Genomic DNA, 21,226 nt, shown 5'->3' on the forward strand with positions numbered 1-21,226 from the left:
TTTCCTGAGGAGCTGTATGTGAGAATACAAATGACGGACTCAGTTGCTCTAGACATTTTCCAGAAGATTTAGTGCCAGCCCCTCAGTGAAATTTCTGGATAATGTCAGTGTGACCCCATATGAGAATACAAGAGTAAAACTACCAGAAACTGACAGTGAGCGAGTGGGTGTGATGATGACGTCTCTTACATGTGATGGATGTGAAATCAGTAGAATCACATGTAGAAGTTGCTGACGAAGATGTCAACTTGATGAGACAACACCATTCGAGCAAAAGTTCCAGAAAATCTCCTGCTGCTCTCTTCAAATATGACAGGCAAACTCCAAACTCCAGTTAATGTCTGAAAAACAGCCAGATGCATGTACATTTTAATTATAATTTCATATTTACAGTTTCGGGTCATGCTAAGAGATTTAAAGGATTTGGATCTGAGAATAGGGTTTTGCACTGAATTCAAATTTTATAAAATGCTGTCCATGCCCAAGCACAACGCAGTTTGTCAATTGGTCAATAAAATGTTTAGTTAAATGAATATATTAAGTCAACATTATTGATTGTTTGTGTTAAGTAATTTCTCAAGAAGAGACTTAGCCTTTGTGAGCTGGTGGATTTTTTTTATTGCAATTTTACAGATTCTTGCTATCATTAGATCCATTTCAAAATAATTTTTTAGAATAATTAATTTGATTAACTGATTTCAAACCAATTGATAATAACACCAGATCCTCCACCCAAGCCAGTTGTTTACCAGAAATACAAGCTGAAGTGTATAGCCTGTGTTCCTACATCAGCAGAACTCTGGAAATAAACGAAGGGTCAGGCTTGAAGTTGCCATTTAGGATTAGATTTTTTAAATTCAGCCGCTGTCCTTCTTTATTTGACAAGTCTCCGCTGTTGACAGGGGTGGACGTTTGTTTGAGGCTTTTAAGATCTAATGTGTCCGCCTGCTATCTAAGATTGTTTCTTTGCCTCTCTGTCTGCCCACCCTCTCCTTCTATGTTATCCAGTGTTGAGTGGAGGTAAGGAGAGATAGTAATCTGCTGTAGCCTTGGCACTCTCTCGCACTCTGGTATCACTGAAGAAGATTGATGGCCCTCTTTCTGAAATGGCTGTTGTTTTGGATGGAGAGAGAAAAAGACGGAGGCAGAGAAGTGGATTTAGAATGACAAACTGAGCGAGGGAGGGCAGGTTATATTCGGGAGGGGATAAGAGAAATGGTGGTAGGGAGGATGTTAGTTGTAAAAGACGGAGAAATGAAAGAGGAAATGTCACAGTGGAGGAGCTTGAGAGCTCATTAAATTTGGTTTGTATTTTATTGAGCGGGAGTGTGCATTCATCTGTGATTGGTTTCAGACTCACACATCATTCTTGTTTCTGATGGACCCACGGGTTATGGAATTGGCTGCACGTAGTTTGCATGTCAGCAGGATTATATTTGAATGTCATGCTTTCCTCTCAGGATGCAAATGAGGCAGGGATGTGATGGAATGATTTTCTACATGTGTCTCTTGTTTCTGTTGCATTAAAATGCTGTAGCCTGTAAGCCGTTAAGGTATCAGGTATTCACTATAAGCAGTCAGTGCGGGATTGCTAGGGGGAATCAACAGCTCTTTATCCTTCTTCATGATAGGTCTATTGCTCAGTGCCTGTGTGTGGGCAGCACTGGGTTGATTGGCTGTGATGACAATTATTCTCTTAATTGTGTCGGTTATTCTTCCTCTGCGACTCTTTTTGAATATAGTCAAGTGCTTCGTGTAACCTCCTGGCATTTTTACTCCTTTCTACATATTGGACTTTTTAAGTCTGTGCAGCTTTTCGGACAGGTGAGACTGAGAGGAACAAGCCTTTCTTTGTTGTTCTTAATTCTCCCTTCTGCTGAGAGAAGAATTGGTTCTGGCATTCTTTTTTTTGGGCTATCCTCATCTCATTGTGCCCCCCTCTGCCCTTTGCTTAATTTGCCTAGCATCCCTTTAGAGTGCCTCCTCGCGCCTCTGTTCTTTAGTATTGTTTGAGTTGCTGTTCCAGTCCTTTTTCCCTTCTGTCTTTCTTGCTCTATTTTATCAGTCTATTGTACAGCCACCTATCCTTTATCCGCCTGCTTTCAATTCTCCCTGCTCTTGTATTGTTGTTTCCCACATCCCTGTCTGGCAGCTCCATCCTCCTTTTCTATTCTGTTTTCCCTAGACAGACCACACCATCTCATGATGCTCAGACAGCGCTGGGATCAACCAGTCGGGTTTTGGTGGCATGACTAATGTCATCCGTCTCGGTCGATAGTGACCACTTGAGACTACCGGAGTCAAAGGAGGAGAAAACAGCGTGAAAGTAGAAGACAGGAAGGGCATGAAAGGCCAAGTACTGTCATGCTTATCCAAACTCTTGATGGGCTCATTACAAGCTCCAGGTCATACTTCATTTTCCTGTGGTCACAGTGATCACACCTCTGACCAGCATGAGTATTTGACAGAGAAAGTTCTGAGCGGTAGTCTCCTGTTCAGCTGGTCAGTTGGTCGATAAACTCTCGTCTGACAAAATTCTTACTAGTCGGAGTTGGTCGAGTTTGGAACTCTGTCCTCCTGGTTGTTGTAATTTAAGATTCTTTGAGCCCTGGTTTGGTCACCACCCTCCTCTGAGGGAAGAAGTCTTGCTCTTTAGGTGCTAAAAGGTTCCTCTATGTTCATTAGCTAGTAGCTTACTTTTTCCATCCACCATTTGGTGATTAGCAAGTTGTGGACAGTGAAGATTTAGAGTGAAAACAGCTGATATTTGGTTTCATTATTTATCATGTTTTCATTTAATTATAATAGGTAATGGTTTTTTACCAATAAAATATTAAATACAAAGGAAGAGTTCTCTGTCTTAGAATGTGACACCTTCAGAAAGTTAATTTTTTATTACAGCCCAAAACCCAAGATATTCAGTTAATGATAATATGAAAGAGAAATACTCAGCGGGGAAAAGCTGGATCCAAAAAACAATTGATCGTTGAATCAGTTGGCAATTCTTTTTTTCTCACTATTTTCACAACAAATAGAGCTGTTGTCTCATCCTCCTCTTCTTTTATCATTTTTCAGTTTTCTCTATGATCCTGATAAAATAAGCTTCATTATTAAATCTATAGTAGCGACAAATGAAATGGATCTTAAAACTTAAAGAAAAGAGGGATTACTGAAGTAACGTAGTCTCAACTTTTGTGATAAATTAGAAAAAATGGAGAGCAATTGAAAAAATCCCAAATCGTTGTAAAGTAGGATGGTCAGTACTTGTCTGCCTGCTGAAAATGTTTCCTCAAACTCGGTCGGTATTAAAAAGATTTTGAAATGAGTCCTATTAATCTTAGTTTTGTCTGTCTAGTCTTTTTTAAAGTTTGGAGTGCATGTCGAGTTGGATTCAGAGAGAATGATTACATATTCATTTCAGGTTAGCTATTGATCAAACCGCACTGGGCCCATACAGAGATCACAGAGTCAGACTAGCTTTTTGACATTTCTTTCAGGGCTCAACCTCTGCGATTTTGCATCCGATTGACATTTTCGTGGTATGTATATGTAAACATGCGGCTCTTAAGTTATTTCATTCATTCATGTTGATCATCAGTTGTCTCTCTAAGGTAAAAGCCCACAGGCAGGTTTAGTTCTGGTCATGAATACAAATAACCTCAGTGTGGTCTATTCTTTGCACAGTACATCATAGTGTTTAGTGTTTTAGTTTCACTGGAAATTCATTTCAATTTAAGGCAATTTGCGTCTCACATTTACGTATCACCATAGTTTCAAGTCATTCATGCCTGTTTTAAAACTCATAAATCTTTGAGCTTTATAAGCTGGTATAAACTAAAAGTCGATTAAGGCAGAGTTTTCTCGTTTAAAGGTTTGTGTGTGGACTTTAGTGACATCTATTGTCATAAGTGTCATGTTGCAGCTGAAGACCTTCACCTCATCCTCCCCTTCCAATCTTGAAAGAGAACCTGTGGGAGCCTTCAGTTGTCATAAAAAGTCAAAAGGTGTTTAGTTTGTCTTGGCTAGTGTAAAAAACATGGCGGCCTCAGTAGAGGGGACCTGCTCCCGATGTAAATATATAGTATCTAAATACAAAGGGTAAAGAAAGCAACAATTTGTACAATTTAAATCAAACACAATAGTGAAAACATCACCAGGATTATTTTATATTAAATTTCTGTCAATTGATCCCTTTCACCTAATTCACACTGAACCTTTAAATGTCAGGCATCTTTATGGATTGGCTTTATTATGAGCCCAAATAGTATCAGTGTGGCTTCAGACGTTTTTCTTTTTAACAATACACAGACCTTTTTTAGAATAATGGTTGACCAGACACAACCAGCTGCCCCCGGGAAGTCCTGCTCCTCTGTGGTTGGCTGGCATGTGGAGTATGAGTTAGCGTCTACGGCCATGTTTATTTAGATAAAGTGGTATCTGAAGAGAATAAGACTTGGAGGATTTTAATGAGAATGTCAGAGCAGACTTTCACTCTGGTGTTGACTGTCACCGTGGGTCTGCTCTGTCAGGTTAGTTTGACTATTATATGGTTGACTGTCGGCCATTTACATATCAAATTAACATGCAATGCCTATATCAGAATTATATCCGCAACTTTTTTTCTCTCCATTATTTAAGGGTCAGAGTATATAGCCTTAAAAGTATCAAGGAAGCTTAAAACCTGCTTTGAATCTGCTTAGCACAATCATTTGATTTGTGGGAATGAGATCGCTTTCCTCCATGGATCTGTTTACACCTGTGACTTGGCTTTTTGTTTGGATACAGTCCAGATACTGTTTGTGTTTGGATTAGTGTTTTAATGGCGGTTGTAATTACATTGGGAGGACCCCTCTCCCACTATGTTCCGCCTGGCTGTGTAAACCTCACTACAGTCCTCATAAAACATGTCTTTGTAATATATTGTCAAACAGTTACATACAAACACACACATACACTCTATCTAAAGAAAATTCTGTTTTCAAGTCTCCTACATAACAGATGTGCGCACAAACAGTCAACTTGACTTGGAGTCTCTTGTAAGAATATGATAAGGCACTGGCTCACACCCACGCTCGCCGTGTTGTTGATTCTTTCGGGTGTTTGCGTTTGCAGCTTGCCAAGAAGCTCCTGCTTTGGACAGACACGCAGTATAGTGACACACCTACAGATGCAGAGACCTGACGCACACAGTCCAGCTGGCTAGTCATGGCAGCGGATAGCAGAACAGATGTGCAAGGGACTTTGATCTAGGTGAGTACCAAATAGGGTGAGGATCTTGGGCGAGGGAAGTGAGGACATTGGTCTGTACCAATATTGGGAAATGCCAAGTGTGTGCAGGTCTTGGAAAATTCGTAAAAAATGTTTGGGACCATGCTATTGAAACTCAAGGCCACATATTCCCATCAATGAAATATTTTATTTATTAAACTAACCCTAACCTACTTTATCTTAAATATTGTTGGTGCCATGTTTTCTACACTGATTTGTCAGCCCACATACAGTATACGGATCAGTGTTATTATTATAAATCAACAGTTAATCAGATTTACATGTTTAATTAGGTTGGAGATGCTGTAATCCTATGAATCCTATATTCCTTAACTTGTCTTTGATAGTCTTCCAGAGAGTTTTTTAAATATATGTTTTGCCCTGGAAGACATGCTGTTGAAAATGATTACTCAGTATATTATATTTCTTTAGAAATGCAATTAACTGAGGACATTCTACTGGAATTATCCGGAGGAGGCTGTGCGTGAGAACGCAAATGTCAGAGTCAGTTGCTCCGGTTATTCTCCAAAATTCCTTCTCCTGCCAGCTCCCTAGTAAAATATCCGGAGAATTCAAAGCGATTAAGTCGGTGTGTTGATGATTTTTCGAACACAAAAACAAAAATAATAAATATATCTCAGGATTAAAAAGATGTGCACGTAGAGGATGCAGAAAGATAAGTCTCTTTGAAATGAAAACAGGATTCAAGAGATTTTGGTCATAAAAATCAATTCTGGTATCGATGTGCTCTAAACAAAAAATAACATGATTTCTGCAGAAGAGTTTATCCGTCATGTTCTGTCCCCTGCATGCTCTACCTAGGTGCCAACCCCTCGGCTTAATGTTCAGGAAGTTATCTTGTTGTTGTGAACATGTCTAGCCCTGGATATTCTCCCGCTGTGTTCTTCATATCTGAAAGCTATTCGCCAGAACTTTTTCTGAGGTCATGACTGAAAATAGAATTAATCATTTGTTCTCAAGCAAACTACATTTAGCTTTTCTTTTTAATGAAACCGCCAAACACAGAGTTCTCAGATGGCCAGGACTGAACCAAATAGTGAGTAAGAGGAACTGGATGGTGCAGAATTTGAAATAAGTCAGATGGTTTGAATAGAACACACAAGCCTTCAAAATGAGCGAAGGTGACAGAAGATCTAAAAGTTACCTGTGGAGGAATACCAAGTAGCTAAAAGAACAGAGGATTCAGAAGACAGTTGATCACGCTGGCAGCTGGGTATGAAGTTTCAGGTAGTATTCAGCTGTCATTTAAAAGTGGAAATCGCATACACTTATAATAAAAGAGTAAAAAGCGAGAAAAGGGGAAGGAGATTACGATTTTTAAAGGGCAAATGAGGGCAGAGGTACAGAGTATGTGCTTACATGAGGGGCCAAAGAAGGAGAAGGATGAGAAAAAAAGAGAACACAATAAATCCTTCAGGGGAAATTATGTGGGCCTGTGTGTTTCATGCCTCCCCCCAAAACGTCTATGTTAATTAGGTAAAGTAAAACTAGCAAGAACAGCAAGACAGCAAGAAGAAAGCAAGAGCAAAAAACTGGATGGGAATATGGTGTAAAACAGCAAACTCCATTCAGTTAGAGGCGATAAGACTTTTGCTATTTTGTTGGTGCTGAGATGAGCAAAATATTACATGATAGATGCAATATTGATGCGATATAATAGCCTGCTGATGTCTACAGGTTTGTTGCTGTTCCTTTTGGTTTAAGTTCAAAACACAATGTAGAGACGAAAAATTCCAGGTCCCAGTTCAAATCTTTCTCCACATGTATGGAGTGTGATTAACCTTCATATATTGAAGTGAAACTAGCATTTCACTCCGGCGGCGTCTTCTCAAATCAGTGTTGCTGTATATCCATGAAAATTAAATCTGTGCATAGGTTTTGTCGGGAAATGCAGGCATATTATTTTCCATCTCCTTTCTATATTATTACGCAGGCAGCTCGCCATGCAGAATCAACACGGTTGTGGTTCTGCAGATGGATGTACTGCGTTACTGGATTTTTTTTAGCTGTGACATAATTTCAGTTCTCTTGGGAAACAATGATGGGTTTTCTTTTTGCACAAGACAGGATGTGTTGTGTGCATCCCGTGTGTAAACGTGAGTGACAGACAGTCCTCCCTGACCCTGCAGTTACATCCAATTTTCTGTGCAACGACAGAACGTCTCTGTATGTATACTTAGTAATTAGTCTAGAGAAGATGCAGAATTGGTTGGCGTTAGTGCGGCATTAGAGGACCTGTCAGAGTGCCCCACTCATCTTACCCCCTCCCAAAATCTGCCAGGAGGCTTGTCTTAGGTCCCCTCCCTCACACTTGGCTGCTCCAGTTAATTGAAGCTACTTCAGATCAGTCAGAGGAGTTGGATCTGCACGCCTGAACAGACCACGCCGCTCACCTAATCTGTCACTCAACACCGCCAGCAGCCAGCCACACACACAACCACATCCACCACACATCGTCCACTTTTACATTTACCATCCCTAAAACTCCGCAGGGGAGACGCACAGTATACGCCCACGCCAACCCACATCATCAGGGTCCTTCTAGTCAGCTTTGTAGACGTGTATTTGAACCTGTGCTTATTTAGTTTTTTCATTCAGTTAGCATCACATAAATCTCTACTCAGTAACCTCAGAAATATGGATGTCTAGTGAACAGCAAAGCTCTGTATTAGGAGTTAGATCTTCATCTAAAAGATGTGACCCTGCAATGGAGTTGAATGGCTGCAAGGAGATGGATATTGTCATCTCATAGCTGATACTTACTCGGGCTTGAACAGCCAAGCATAACAAAACGAATGAAGGGCAAACCTACACTCAAGATGCAGTGAAATGTCGTTTAAGTACATAGCACATTTATAAACTATAAAGCTCAGTGCAAACAAAGAGCCAAGACTGTAAGTCCACACAATACTCACTGAAAGTGACACGGACAGCAGTTGGATTTGTTTGGTCTAGTTTGCCTCCCACGTGGCTTTTGTTGATATTTTATGGCTTAATTGAAAATTTTCTATGGTTTTCATAAAAGCAACCACTGCATGAAGTGAAAAATAAACAACTTGTCCCCTGATTTGGATCAAAACTACTAATGTGATACCTTCATCCTCCCTGCAGAGATTTTTCTTTACTCTTGGCCAAAGCACACTATCAGATATCTGATACCTCATATAGGAAAAGAGTAGGTTGTTAGTGCTTTCCATAGACTGTATGTTAAGTCAGATCACATCACTACTGCTCCCCAAAAGTGAAACCAGAGTGTCTTGATCGCTACCTGGTAGCTGGTTGCAGTAAAGGTCATAAACCCTGCCTCCTCCATGTTTGCAGAGGGGACATGGATCAAAGTAAAAACTCTAAGTATGTCTCAAAGATGGGTTATCATTTGTGGTAGTTCCTATCACACTCACATAAGTGTTCATTTTGTTGCATGCTTGTTTATAATTACTAATTGGATGAAATATAATATAAGGAAGTGAAATGTCATGTTTGACAGCTGATTTGTTGACAACAAATGTCAAAGGGACCTTGCTACTGCGGCACAACTATCCAATCAATATTTCTCTGACTTTGGTTTAAAATGCTTAAGATGGTGGTGATGTTCATATCTGGGTTATTTTAGCTTCATCTCCGGATAGTGGGAGGAAGTGGATAGGTGTCTACCATTTTGTATACAGTCTTAAGTACTTTTCAAAGTGTCGGACCTCCAAAATGGGATTGCTACTTCTTTGGTTCGTACCCCACACCTACACCAAATTTCGCAAGAATCAGTCCAACTGTTTTTTTGTAATCTTACTCCCTTGCGAAGGTAATAATATGAGAATTTAGGGTTTATAGTGTTTAGTTAAAGTCTTGTTAAGTTTAAGCTACTAAAACTACCGGGATAAGAAAATATTGGGCTCATGTTTAAAAGAAACCAAATGAGACCGGGTTTTGGTGTGGAAGTGATCCATATTTTGAGAACAGACATTATTGACATGACAGCAAAGGGTTGTTGGCTATACATGTGAACTTGTGTAGGTAGGTTTTAGGCATTGGACTTTTCTTAGGGCTGGAAGTAGAGCATGTTGTCAGTTTAGCATAGGGTTTTGCACTGAAGCTCCTTAAGGATTTTTGGTGGTAGTGTGTTAATGGCTTGTGATAGAAAAGTGCTGCATGTGGCTTCTACTGCAACATAAGCACAGTCCATTCTCTGGGAAATTATAAATGACTTAATGTCTTAATCAAGGGCAAATTGGCAAGTTTAGGGATAGTCACTGTAACTTGCCAATCTGGCTTCCTGCAGGAATTCTACAGTTTGCTCTTAAATACTGTTCTCTTCTCTTTTCTTCTCTTGGTTCAGCGCAGCGTCATCCCACAGCACCAAGCACTGGGGATGTGTTGAGGTGACCTCCAGGGAATAAATCTTTTTGAAACAACCCACTTGGGAGCGAACGTCTAAAATGAGAAGTAGGGCTTGTGTATTGTTTGAAATGCCGGGCTTCGCCTCATTCTGTGTGAGTTCTGGCGCGAGCCTTTAGTTGTAGCTCAGTCAGCTGACATTTAATGCTCGGCCATTACATCCTCTGCCGCTGCTTTAGAGTAGCCTCGGTCCTTACTGGCATGAATATGAACAGACAGATGTGACAGCTGGCCAGCCATATGTGACAAGCCTTTTAGATCTTTACGCCTTAATTATTCCTTCCCGTGGGACCAATATTGACATTTTAGGTCTTAACACTCAGACCTTATAAACTGCCAGCCTCTGGTTGTTGTTATCTGTCTCTTGGCAACCTCCAGACGAGAAAGGTGCTTGATATCTGCTCGCGGCTAAATTTGTGTCTCTCAGCTGTGTCGAAATGGCTGCTTTCACATTTATAACGGTGTTGTAAAATTGATTGTCAGTATATCATGTCTGTTGTTTACTGATGAGTAGCTCTTTTTTCTTAATGACGTTTCAATGGGAGTTTTCCTCCTCATTTTCCGTGAAGGTCTGAGGTTGGAATTCGTCGTTTTCATTTATTTTGTGTGTGTGGGTGTTGAGCAATCCTTAGAGACTCGCTGTGATTAGAGGCTATACACATAAAATTAACTTAATTCATAACTGGAAGTTGTATTATTCGGAACCCTGAATGATTAAATATCAACATTTCCTGCAATTTCCACACAGCTCCAATGATCCTGCTGCAGTATGCAACCATGTATTATTATCTTATTCAATCTAGATGAGAACCCATTTATACCTCATCATATACTATGTTGAATTAGCCACAGCCATACTTTTTTGGGGATTTGTGTGTTTTATTTATTACTTTGTTGTATAAGTGACGCTCATAGGACTGTAGGCAGCTCTTTTATTCTTTCTCCAGACCTCTTTGGTCTCGCTGTTCCCGTCTTTCTGTCTGTCTCACCTGCATCCTCTCACACGTTCTCATTTCTCTTGTTATCCCAGGTTCTAATTTCAGTTGCCTCAGCAACTCCCTCCTCTTTTATGCCTCCCCCTTCATCTCTCTGAGCTCCTTGTTAAATGCGTCAGAGTTGGTTAATGATTATGTTTTATTATTTATTTCCCCCCAGTCGGATTTAGTTTGATGGGCCATACATGTCTTCACTCTTGTCTTTTTTCCTACTGTATCTTTATTTTATTTCTTTCCTGCTTACTTGTTTGCGTTCGTCCTGACTCGTCTCTTTGGTCTATCTCACCCTTGCTTTCTTGTTTTGTCGTATTTTCTTGTTTTTCTCATGACTCAGCAGACTGCCACTGCTAGCCGTCAGTCATGCAGTAAATTGTGGTCACTCAAGGACACTAGTTGGACCGTCACTGCCTATCCAATGGCAGACGCAAATTAGTTTGCTCAGTGTGCCTTGTCTGTTTGTTTTTATGCAGATCAAGTTTTAATGGAGTTCAGCCAAACTCGTGGTTCAACTATTTCAGAGAAGAATCCAATTTGACAAACACATGCATCCATTTGTTACACATCTTAAGATTTTATGATTGTTCTAAATATCAGGTGTGGAAGAAATACTGGAAAATTGCAATGAAGTTAAAGTACTGTTATTCAAGACCTTTTAATCATGAAGAAGTAATAATACTTGTATTATAATGTACTTGGTTTGTGCAAAATAAGTAAGTTAATTGAATTTGAGTAAAATTTTGTGTAGTAGTAATGATGTATGATAAAAGCAATAAATTAAATAACATCTATCGGCTGCCGTTAATATTTCAACGCTTATCTGCCGCCCTGGATGAAAACCAATAAATTCCACATTTACAGGCTGTGCTTAAAACTGATAATTAATAATTGATAATAACAAGTCTACAGACACCACGGCGGGTGACCATTAACTCTTAAGCAATATTCAGCTAGATAAATTATATAACTTGACACTTAACGGCAGAATAAAGCAACACAAACAGCGATGTATAAACAACAGAAACTCCACAGCAGCGGAAAGGCGGCTACATTCCTCACTGGCATAGGAAGTGAACGTAGAAGTCACAGCTAGAGGATACATTAGCATGAAGAGTTTAGCCAGCATGCATGTGTCGGTCACGCAACGTGGCAGGTGTCTTTGATTTGGGACACTGGGCACGGTCAGCCGGGTGGTGCTTCCAATCAGCAGCTTCTTCTCCTCTGCAGCTGCTGATTTGGCTCTTTTCATTTGTTGCGCTCTTACACAATTTATCACATGTTCTAATCATTAAAATTCACAGCAAAGTAAAATAATTGAATTAAAATACTTGATAAGCGAAATGAATGCTTTTAAAATACTAACGTAAATGTAACCTGTTACTTTAACCATATGAGCCGATATTTTTTAATTCACAGTAATACTACCAGTAGAGTTCATGTATTATAATGCAACTGTAGAGCTTAGTACAGACATTTTTAAGTGCTGAATTATTTCATTGTCTGTTTTCAGTAAAAGCAGATGAGCACAAATTAGTTCCACTCGCATTCAGGAAGAGAAATGTGTACTTTTTTTGTGCAGCAGATGCATCCCTGAAAGGTTTCCAGTTAGATTCTGACTTTCTTAGTGTTGTGTTAAGTGAAAAACGTGTTGTTCTAAATATCAAAGCAGGGAATTATCCTCCAATTTCTCATCATGTTCAGTTTTAGAGGTTACAAAGAAAGGGAGGAAATAAAGTTTAGTTATTCAGTATTCTTCAGCAGAGATATTCCCTGAAAGCCCCAAAAATGACAAAGCAAAAGATATTTTGGGCAATTATTCCATGATACGTGGGCTGACTTGTATATTTTGCACCTCTACAGGAAGCTTAAATTCACTTAGATGACATACTGAATTCTGCTAGTTCAATATAGATGCATCATGGGACTGAACAGCCTTTTTTCCCTCGCTTTGTTTGGATATATCAGTGTAAGAAAAACCGAGGATCATCCCCTGCACATTTGCTTGTTTGCATTTCTTTCCTCTTTCTTACCCTACCACTCGTTTGTACTGCTGTCTTTTTATCTTATGGCGTATACAGTATATGTCCGGCTCCCCACTGTTATTTTTCTCTTGCCGACTTTCTTTGTCTGTGTGTCTGCTGCTGCCTGTCCGTCAATCACTGCCTCTTGTTGCCACCGTCTTGGCATCTGCCACTGCAGAGAAAGTCTTTCTAGTTTTCTAATTAGCGTTCAGAGATATGTGAGTTCCGGACTCAAATTACTCCATTAGAGGGTGATAACCTTTGAAGTGGTTTCCACCAAAGGTAGCCCGATGTGACTGTTTGGTCAGAGCCATTTAGACAAAAGACGAAATGTGTGGAAAAGTTAATACAAGTCATTTTAAATTGCAGAATCGGCAGAGGCGACAAGTTTTGGGGCTCGAAGTTTGATATTGGCCGGAGTGCTCTCAGATATAGTAAAAAGAGAAAGGGAATGAATTAGGAAGGCTTTGATTCAGAGCGTAACTGTTGGTTACGGTCCCAGATTTACCGTGGCAGTGTGAAATGTCAGTGTGTGTGTGTGTGTGTGTGTGTGTGTGTGTGTGTTTGTGGTAGTCTAGCAGCTTTATCGGCCTGGCATTTCCTGCTTTCAGAAGCGAGTACAGCACCAGGCACCATCTGATGACCCTCCAAAAGGCGCTGCGCTGCAAAGAGTATTGAGGGGGAATTCATGTAACCTTAACAGGAATTACCACAACACGGATTTGGAGGATGACAGACACGGTTTCATCACCTTTACTAACGCCACCAGTTATTATGTGGGTGTTATCTTAATAGTGTGGGTTTGGATTTGATTCTTCCATAGTGGCTGTTCTATGAGTCCCTGTATGCAGGTAATGAACTGATATCAAATCAGGCTGGTGGCTGATTAATACAGATGATATGACACATTCACATAGTTGTCAGCTTGTTGCTGCAACTTTTTAGTCTTTTCCACTTCAGTTCTGCAAGGATCTAGTTTGGCATTTAGGTGCCAGCAGCCAAACCGAGATGTGCGACTGCAGGCACTCAACGCCCACCACTATCTCAACTAGGGCTCTCCTGGGAGTGAATATTGAAAATGTCACTGGAAAATTATGTAAATATTGAAACTGTAGAAAATTGTAGTTTATTTAATGCCATGTATCTCCTCAAAAGAAAATTACATACAGATATAGATTAAAAACTAGGGCTACGTTGTAGCACTTGCGGGCCCGAGCACCCGCACGTTGAAGCCTGTTGCGGTCGGTGGAGAGAGCGATCGATGACCAAGCGCACATCATCGATCGAGCATGCACTTCTCCACGTTGCATGCGTTTTGCGCTCTGCGGCAGTAGGTTTGCCAGTAGGTGGCGCCATCACTATTATTACACACAGACTTATAGATCTGTTCAAGTAGCCGCTCTGATGTAGCGTGAGCAGTTTCGTGTCAATTGGAAAATTTTACCACAATGTAATTTTCACACTGATCAGTAGGTGGCGCTATGACCGTGAACTAATGTTTATATATGGAGCTGTTCAGATCAGGATTGTGATCATAGGTCAGAAGTTTGGAGCCGGTTGGATAAGGCAGTGTGGATTAACAAAGTACTTCCTGTTTCATGGATAATCAGTAGGTGGCGCTATGACACTGAGGAAATATTGACACATAGAGCTGTTCAGGCTTGTACTCTTATCATGTGACAGAAGTTTGGTAGTGATAGGACAATGCACAGTGGAGTTATGATAACATCGTGTCCTTTGGCGAAGGAAAATCCTTCGCCGCACATCAATGTTTACACGGTTTGAGGAAACGTCACAATTCTGACCATGATCTAATGACTTGACTGATCTGATTTGAGCTGTATATTGTAAATCAGCCAGGAGCAGTTCATCAAAGTATAAAACATGTCACTTCCTGTAGCCACCAGGTGGCGCTGTAATTTCAAGTCATAATTTCTGTGTAGATGTCATCAGGATGGCACCCTTGTCTTACATGTCTAGTTTGGACTCGATTGGACAATGTATGTCCGAGATACAGAACCTCGTGTTTTGATGGCGTTTAATCAAACTCAAGACGCCACGCCACGGTCACACGGTGTGACGAAAGGTCAATCTCTTAATCACTTTTTATCTCCATCTTGTTGTGATGACACTGATCTTAATTTGAAGTTAATCTGATGAAAGCCCTGGGACAAGTGCATCAAGTAAAAATGTGGAATATGGAAAAAAAATGGCCACTTAATCCAAAATGGCGGCCTCCCTGTTTGGTCAAGCATACCTATCCAAGATATTTTTTTGTTTGTTATGAAACGACACATGTCCCGATAGATTTGTATAAATGTCGGCCATCGTAGTGCCGGGGTTGCCCTATAGGGGGCGCTGGTCAGTTTTTTTGCCACGCCCATTTCTTAAAACCATATGAATATCTTCAGGGGGGGGCTGTTGTTACACACATGTAGTTTGAGAGAGATAGAATCATGAACACTGAAGTTACAGCAATTTCGTGTTTCACGGCGAGTTGATGAACTTTAATGCCACGCCATTCATATGGCGTTTGACGAAAAGTCACGGTAATCTTATGTCTTCATTGTCAATGTCTTGGGACCCATTTGATACAGTTTGACATGGTTGAGGTCAGTGGATGAGGAGAAATTCATCCAAGTGTAAGACAAGCAAAAAACAAGACATTTCCTGTTGCCACCAGGGGGCGCTGCGGTTTTAAGTCATCATTTATGCATAGATGTCATCAGGCGGGGACTATTGTCTTACATGTCTAGTTTGGACTTGATTGGAACATGTATGTCCGAGATACAGATGCCCATGTTTTGATGGCGTGTAACCAATTTTTAACGCCATGCCACGGTCACACGGTGTGATAAAAAAAAAATCCCTCAATCATTTTTTATCTCCATCTTGTTGTGATGACACTCATCTGAATTTGAAGTTGATCTGATGAAAGCCCTGGGACAAGTACGTAAAAGTAAAAATGTGGGATATTGCCAAAATGGCCACTAAAAGCAAAATGGCGGACTTCCTGTTGCGTTTTTCATAATGCTCCATGAGACTTTTTTTCATGACTGGTCACGATACACCTATATCCAGATTTTGATGAAAATCCGTTATGTGGAAACCTAGGGGCTGGTTCCAGGGGGCGCTGTAGAGCCATTTTGCCACGCCCAATTCCAATTACTCCAGAATACTAAAATATCCGCAGACCTTGAATTTCCTGCAAAGTTTCATAACTTTTTGAGCATGTCTAGACCCTGAAAAAGCCCCCCAAAGGGAAATAATAATAATAATAATAATAATAAAAATCCTTACAGATTCAATAGGGCCTCTCACCATTCGGTGCTCGGGCCCTAATAAAGTGAAGTCATTGAAACCACATTTACATTTTATACTCCAAACAACTGGGATGTATTTTTACTTTTAATGAAAGCATAGTTAGAAAGAAATGTGTAAAAACACTTTTCATCAGGTATATGAATAGAGCTTCCAAGTGCAACACAAGGCTCTTGTTTAAATAGCAAACGCACTTGTCCCCATCTTAGAGCTCATAGATGTTTTGGTCTTAAAATCGGTAGTGGAAGGCAATTATGTGATTGACCATCAAAAGCCTCACTGTTATTTTAAGGGTACAATAACAAGATAGTTATTAGTGTCGACATATAGGTGCACAACCTGTCTACACACAGGGAAGTGCAGCAGGAATGTTAAACGGCAACACAAACAGGTATTATTGCCGACCTGTTTCCTCTACAGAAAAGTGTTAATTAAATCATTAAAACCATCATAATAAGATAAACAATTTTAATCTGCCAAGGTGCAAACATGAATGGATTTTAAAGGGGCTGGCAAATGGCACCACACCCAATTCTAATTGAAAACACAACCCTCTCTAGCTCTTGAGCCATGCATTGTGTGCAGCGACCTTCATTTGTCCTCTGTCGTGGCATAGACTGTTTAAAAGCTGAAGCATCTCATTCACCACCTGGTGGCTGGCTGCGGTGTCAGTCATAATCCCTGCCTCCTCCGTGTTAGCAGATGGAACATGGACCAAATGTAAAAGTACATGTCAAATGATTTTTCCGCAAAAATGGCTTCGGTCATTCTAGGTAGTTCAGGTTAGGTGGTTCACATGGATGTATGTTCAGGTGTTCATGTTTCCAGTTAGTAATTATGAAAACAGGGTGAAAGTGATGGCTGAGACTGACAAGTTATTGGTTGAGCATCAGTATTGGCAGGACCTTGAAACCACGATTGCCACTGCACAGACTCTGGCTCCAAATAACAACATCGGTGCAAAATGGTAGCATTCTGGGAAGACCAAATAAATTGGATATTTGAGATCTTTTGTCCCCTCAGATGGTCCCATCAAGCAAGGCCTTGGTGATATTGCACACAGACATTTTAACAAAGGACAAACAGGACTCTTAGTGTCTTTTTTTTTAATTTAACTTGTTTCTTAATGGCTGCATCTTCATTATATGTTTTCTTTTATGATGTGTATGGGTTGTGTGTTGGTTGTGTGACTACTGTTTGCTAACCAAATTGCTCCTCTGGGACAATAAACCCTACCCTTAACCATTAACCTTCATATGAGGGATATTTTGGCTTCATTTCTCGATAGTGGGAGGAAGTGGATTAATGTTAATCAATTTTTATATATAGTCTGTGTTTAACTAGCAGATGCAGTATTGGACACAAGCTGAATGCACTTGCTCTGTGCGCTTTAGACCATTTGTTCCTGAGTAACGAGTACAGCCTCATGCATCTAATGTATTTTCAATAGCACTTGTATAAAAAAATCCAATCAGTATCTTGAGCCAAGTTTAGCTGATGTTTCCATTTAAAAAGTTTATGCTTTTGCACTCATCTGACCAGCAGTATCTTCATGAGCTTGCTCTAACTGGCATTTTTTTATTTCTTATTATCAGGTCTGTATTTTGACACTTTTTAGCGTAAGATGGCTCATTTCCTGTCCTCACTGTATAATGTGAGTACTATTTAATGTATATATAACAATGTATAAAAGGTGAGGAGATCACTTATGGTTTCAAAAGACGATACATCTTTTATGAATTTAATGGAGAACATTTAACATTCTCTCTGAATATAAATGAGTGTGAATGTGAGTGTGTATATGTGTGTAAATGTGGTAATTGGGAGGCAGAGTGACGTCGGGGCACACGAAGGAGTAACCCTTGTCGTACCAAGTGCAACCGATGGATAGAACTGAACTTATTAGCGCAGCTACCTTTCCTCTCCCTCACTTTTACTGAAAAGAGCAACAGCAAAGCAATAAGACAGAGAGCAGTGTGTGCAACTGTCTCCCTGTCTCAAAATCTCCCGACTGCGTTTCCACTGTGTAGAAGTGTATTTCTGTAAGCTTTAACCATAGTGAATGAGAGAAGCTTGAATAGGAATATTTCTTAACAAATTATTAGTTCAATAATGAGATAGGTGCATTCACTCCTTTTAAGAGTGTTTTCATAACCATTCGGTTGTACATTACTTGATTGTTATTTATATTATTTTTATTCTGTAGATGTTGAAATACATCGGTTAAATAAAATGTGGCCTCACATCAGCAGACATGAAGAATAACATCTTCTCTTGTATCTGTGTTCCTGACGACTTCACACTCTCCTTGTCGATGTAATTTTCTGTCTGTAGAAGCCAATTTATTCACCTCAGTAGAGCAGATGCAGACACACATAATTGCATTTCAAATGATGCAACTTTAGAAATATCATTTTTCGTTTGGAGTTCTTGCATGTCTGATATTACTATAAATATATCAATTTGAAATAATAACAAGTTGTAGCCCGGATTCTTTGCCTTCATTTTTATACAGTTGGAGGATGTGGAGATGTGTCGTCCATCTTTATATGCAGTCATTGGTCCAAACTGATCTCCCTGTGTGGTCACTGTCGCTCTGTAACATCACCCCAATTTTCCTCTTTGCGCACCAGGACCAAGCTTTGCGACCTGAACACACACAAACAACATTCTGTTGTTTTTCTTGGGAGGGGGACCCAGGACCACAGCTTCCAGTGACCCTGCACAGTGGCTCCCTGTCTTAGTGGTTTCTGCTGAATGGTCTCAGATGTAAGCTTCTCCAGGGAGAGGGAGATTAAAAGTGACATTAGGTAGGAAGCAGTAATATTGTCCCTGCTGTGAAGATATGCTTTTGCACGGACGAATGTCAGTTTTAACCCCGTCTCTCCCTCCTATAGCATTAAAAAAGCCTTTGATTCCACAAGAAGATTTTATAGCTTTTTATTGATATTTGGTTCAGTGATGTTTCTCTTGACTGGGTCTTCTATCTCCAGAGGCAGACTTACATTGGATCTGTGAGAGGATCCTAAACAGCTTAATGAATGGTCTCGTGCCCCCTGCTGTCAATCATATTTCCTTTTTTTGATTATTACATTTGCAACATTTCTGGATTAGAATCGATTCACCCCAGCTTTCTTACATTATTGCTCCTTCTCCCCCTTTTTTATTTTTATTTTGCCCACACGACTCCCTGTACCTCTGTATAAGATGACATCTCCCAAATTCACTCGCTTCATTATAATTGTTGGAGCGAAGAGAGGATAGGGTGAGGAGGAAATTAAAAGTAAGGGAGGATAAAGTCTGAAATGGCTCCCGTATTTGCTCATCCACTACTCTCCACAAATTAAACATTTCAAAAACTCAGTAGTCCTCCCTCCACTCGTTTGTGAGCTTTCATAGACTACTAATGCACAATCATTTGGTGGCACAATTGTCATCTTAAGAGCAGTAGTGAGCAATTGAATTGGGATTTTTGAATGGCTAGTATTTGTCTATGTTAAAAAAAGAATTTAGACTCTTAAAACATTTATGAAGGTATATTTTGTAGCAAATTAACGAGGAGTGATTCTGAGCAAAGCATCATAGTGGAGGGGGAGACTGAAATGAGCCTTTATAGCTGTCTGGAGATGGATGTACAGCAGTTTTACCTCAGGCTACATTTCGGTGCCAAACCAAGCTGACATGATTTCAAACTGTAATTAAAATGGAAAACAACATGAGGAGGAGATTGGTGACCAAAGCCTGACATGGTCTTACCCTTTATGTGTATAATTCTAATAATGTCAGGACATGCTTTAAAAAACCAAATCGATTTTTTTTAAAATTGTGTGTTACTCTGTTAAATGTCATAACACAAGTTCAGATTTCTTAACATGAAAACATTTCAGGAAATATGGGACACGTAAATATTAGACTTTCTTTGTTGTTGATAGTAGTTTATCAGTCTTATAGCAAATGTAATCTGTTTCTTCAAGAGTGGTTCACCCAATGCTGTATTCAGAGGTTGGTTATTTTTCAGATGTGTAAAATACATATCAAATCCATTTTCTCAAACATGTTTCCTGTCATTTGAGCTCATTCATGTCACACTGATGTTCAAGTGTTTCTGGTAAGTTCGGTTTTAATAAATTGAATGATTGATTTGGTGCTATTAAAAAATGAGGGTGAAATATCATGATTGATAGCTGAGACTGACTTGTGATCGGTCAAGCTCATGTATCGTTGGGACCCCCGATACCTCGGCTCTGTCCCACTATCACTACTGCGCAAACCCTGGCGTCAAATGTGCAATATGGTTGTATTCGTGTCCAGTATATTTTAGCTTAATTTCTCAATAGTGGGAGGAAGTGGAGACATGTCGTTCATCTTTATGGACTATGGTTTGTCCAATTTTGTGATATGAGAAACAATTTAAATTACTTTACTCAGTATTTTCAGCATTTTAAAATGCATTTTATGAGGTGAACTTTATCATTAATGATAACCCATGAAACAGGTTCTGTTTTTTTTTAAGCCTGTTCTTGTGGTTCGGGTATCTAATTTTGAATCATGCTTTAGTTCATCAAAGCTGAAACCTCTTGGCATATAAAGGTATTGACTCTGTGCATATATGATGTCCAACACCCTTCGTGAAGAGAGAAGGATCAGAAGAGATTAGACAAGTGGAAGGGATAAAGATAGAGCTAAAGACAGGCTTTGTTTTTGGTCCCCTTATGATCCAGGGCTCCAGCTAATTACCAAGTTCTCTGGTCCTTGCTAAACGTGTTTGAAATCCACTGGATGCAGATAATTGAGCTGGAAATGTGTTACATGACAAAGTCACACTGAAGGACAACCAATAGAAAAAGCTTCCACTCCACTTCCCCCCTGTTTTCTCTGTCAGGCTCACTTTTGGAATAAAACTCCCCCAAATGATTAATTCCATGGCATTTGTCTTTGTTGTTTGTCAAGATTGAAGCTTAGAGGACATTCGAGCCACCTATTGTGATAAGCTATAGTCAAAACAGAGACAGGCCAATGGCGTGCATGTCAGACAAGCCTGTGTTTTCTTCTTTCTGAAATAATTGCTTTTAGCCCTCAGTTTAAGGATGTGCTTTAAAAATCCCTCACACATCATCTTAGCAAAGTAGAAAATGTTTTAAAGCCACAGGCTGGATGTTTCTGTCCGTGCAAGTTTTCTCTCAGCTTTGCGGCAGCTTGTGCTTAAAATTT

At 39.9% G+C, this 21,226-nt stretch overlaps 1 protein-coding gene across 3 annotated transcripts in view; it reads left to right on the forward strand.

Moving 5' to 3' along the window:
* Window positions 1–21,226, forward strand: part of spop (speckle type BTB/POZ protein) — a 98,884-nt gene that overhangs the window by 17,707 nt on the left and 59,951 nt on the right. Inside the window, exon 2 of one of the 3 annotated variants that reach the window (XM_053444037.1) lies at window positions 5,113–5,250. The exons of the other annotated variants lie outside the window; for them this stretch is intronic. The gene's annotated coding sequence lies outside the window, so the exon portion shown is untranslated. The remainder of the gene's footprint in view (window positions 1–5,112; window positions 5,251–21,226) is intronic. 3 annotated transcript variants of the gene reach the window in all.

This window comes from Pleuronectes platessa, chromosome 16 (assembly GCF_947347685.1).
Source record: "Pleuronectes platessa chromosome 16, fPlePla1.1, whole genome shotgun sequence".
Classification (NCBI taxonomy): Eukaryota; Metazoa; Chordata; class Actinopteri; order Pleuronectiformes; family Pleuronectidae; genus Pleuronectes; species Pleuronectes platessa.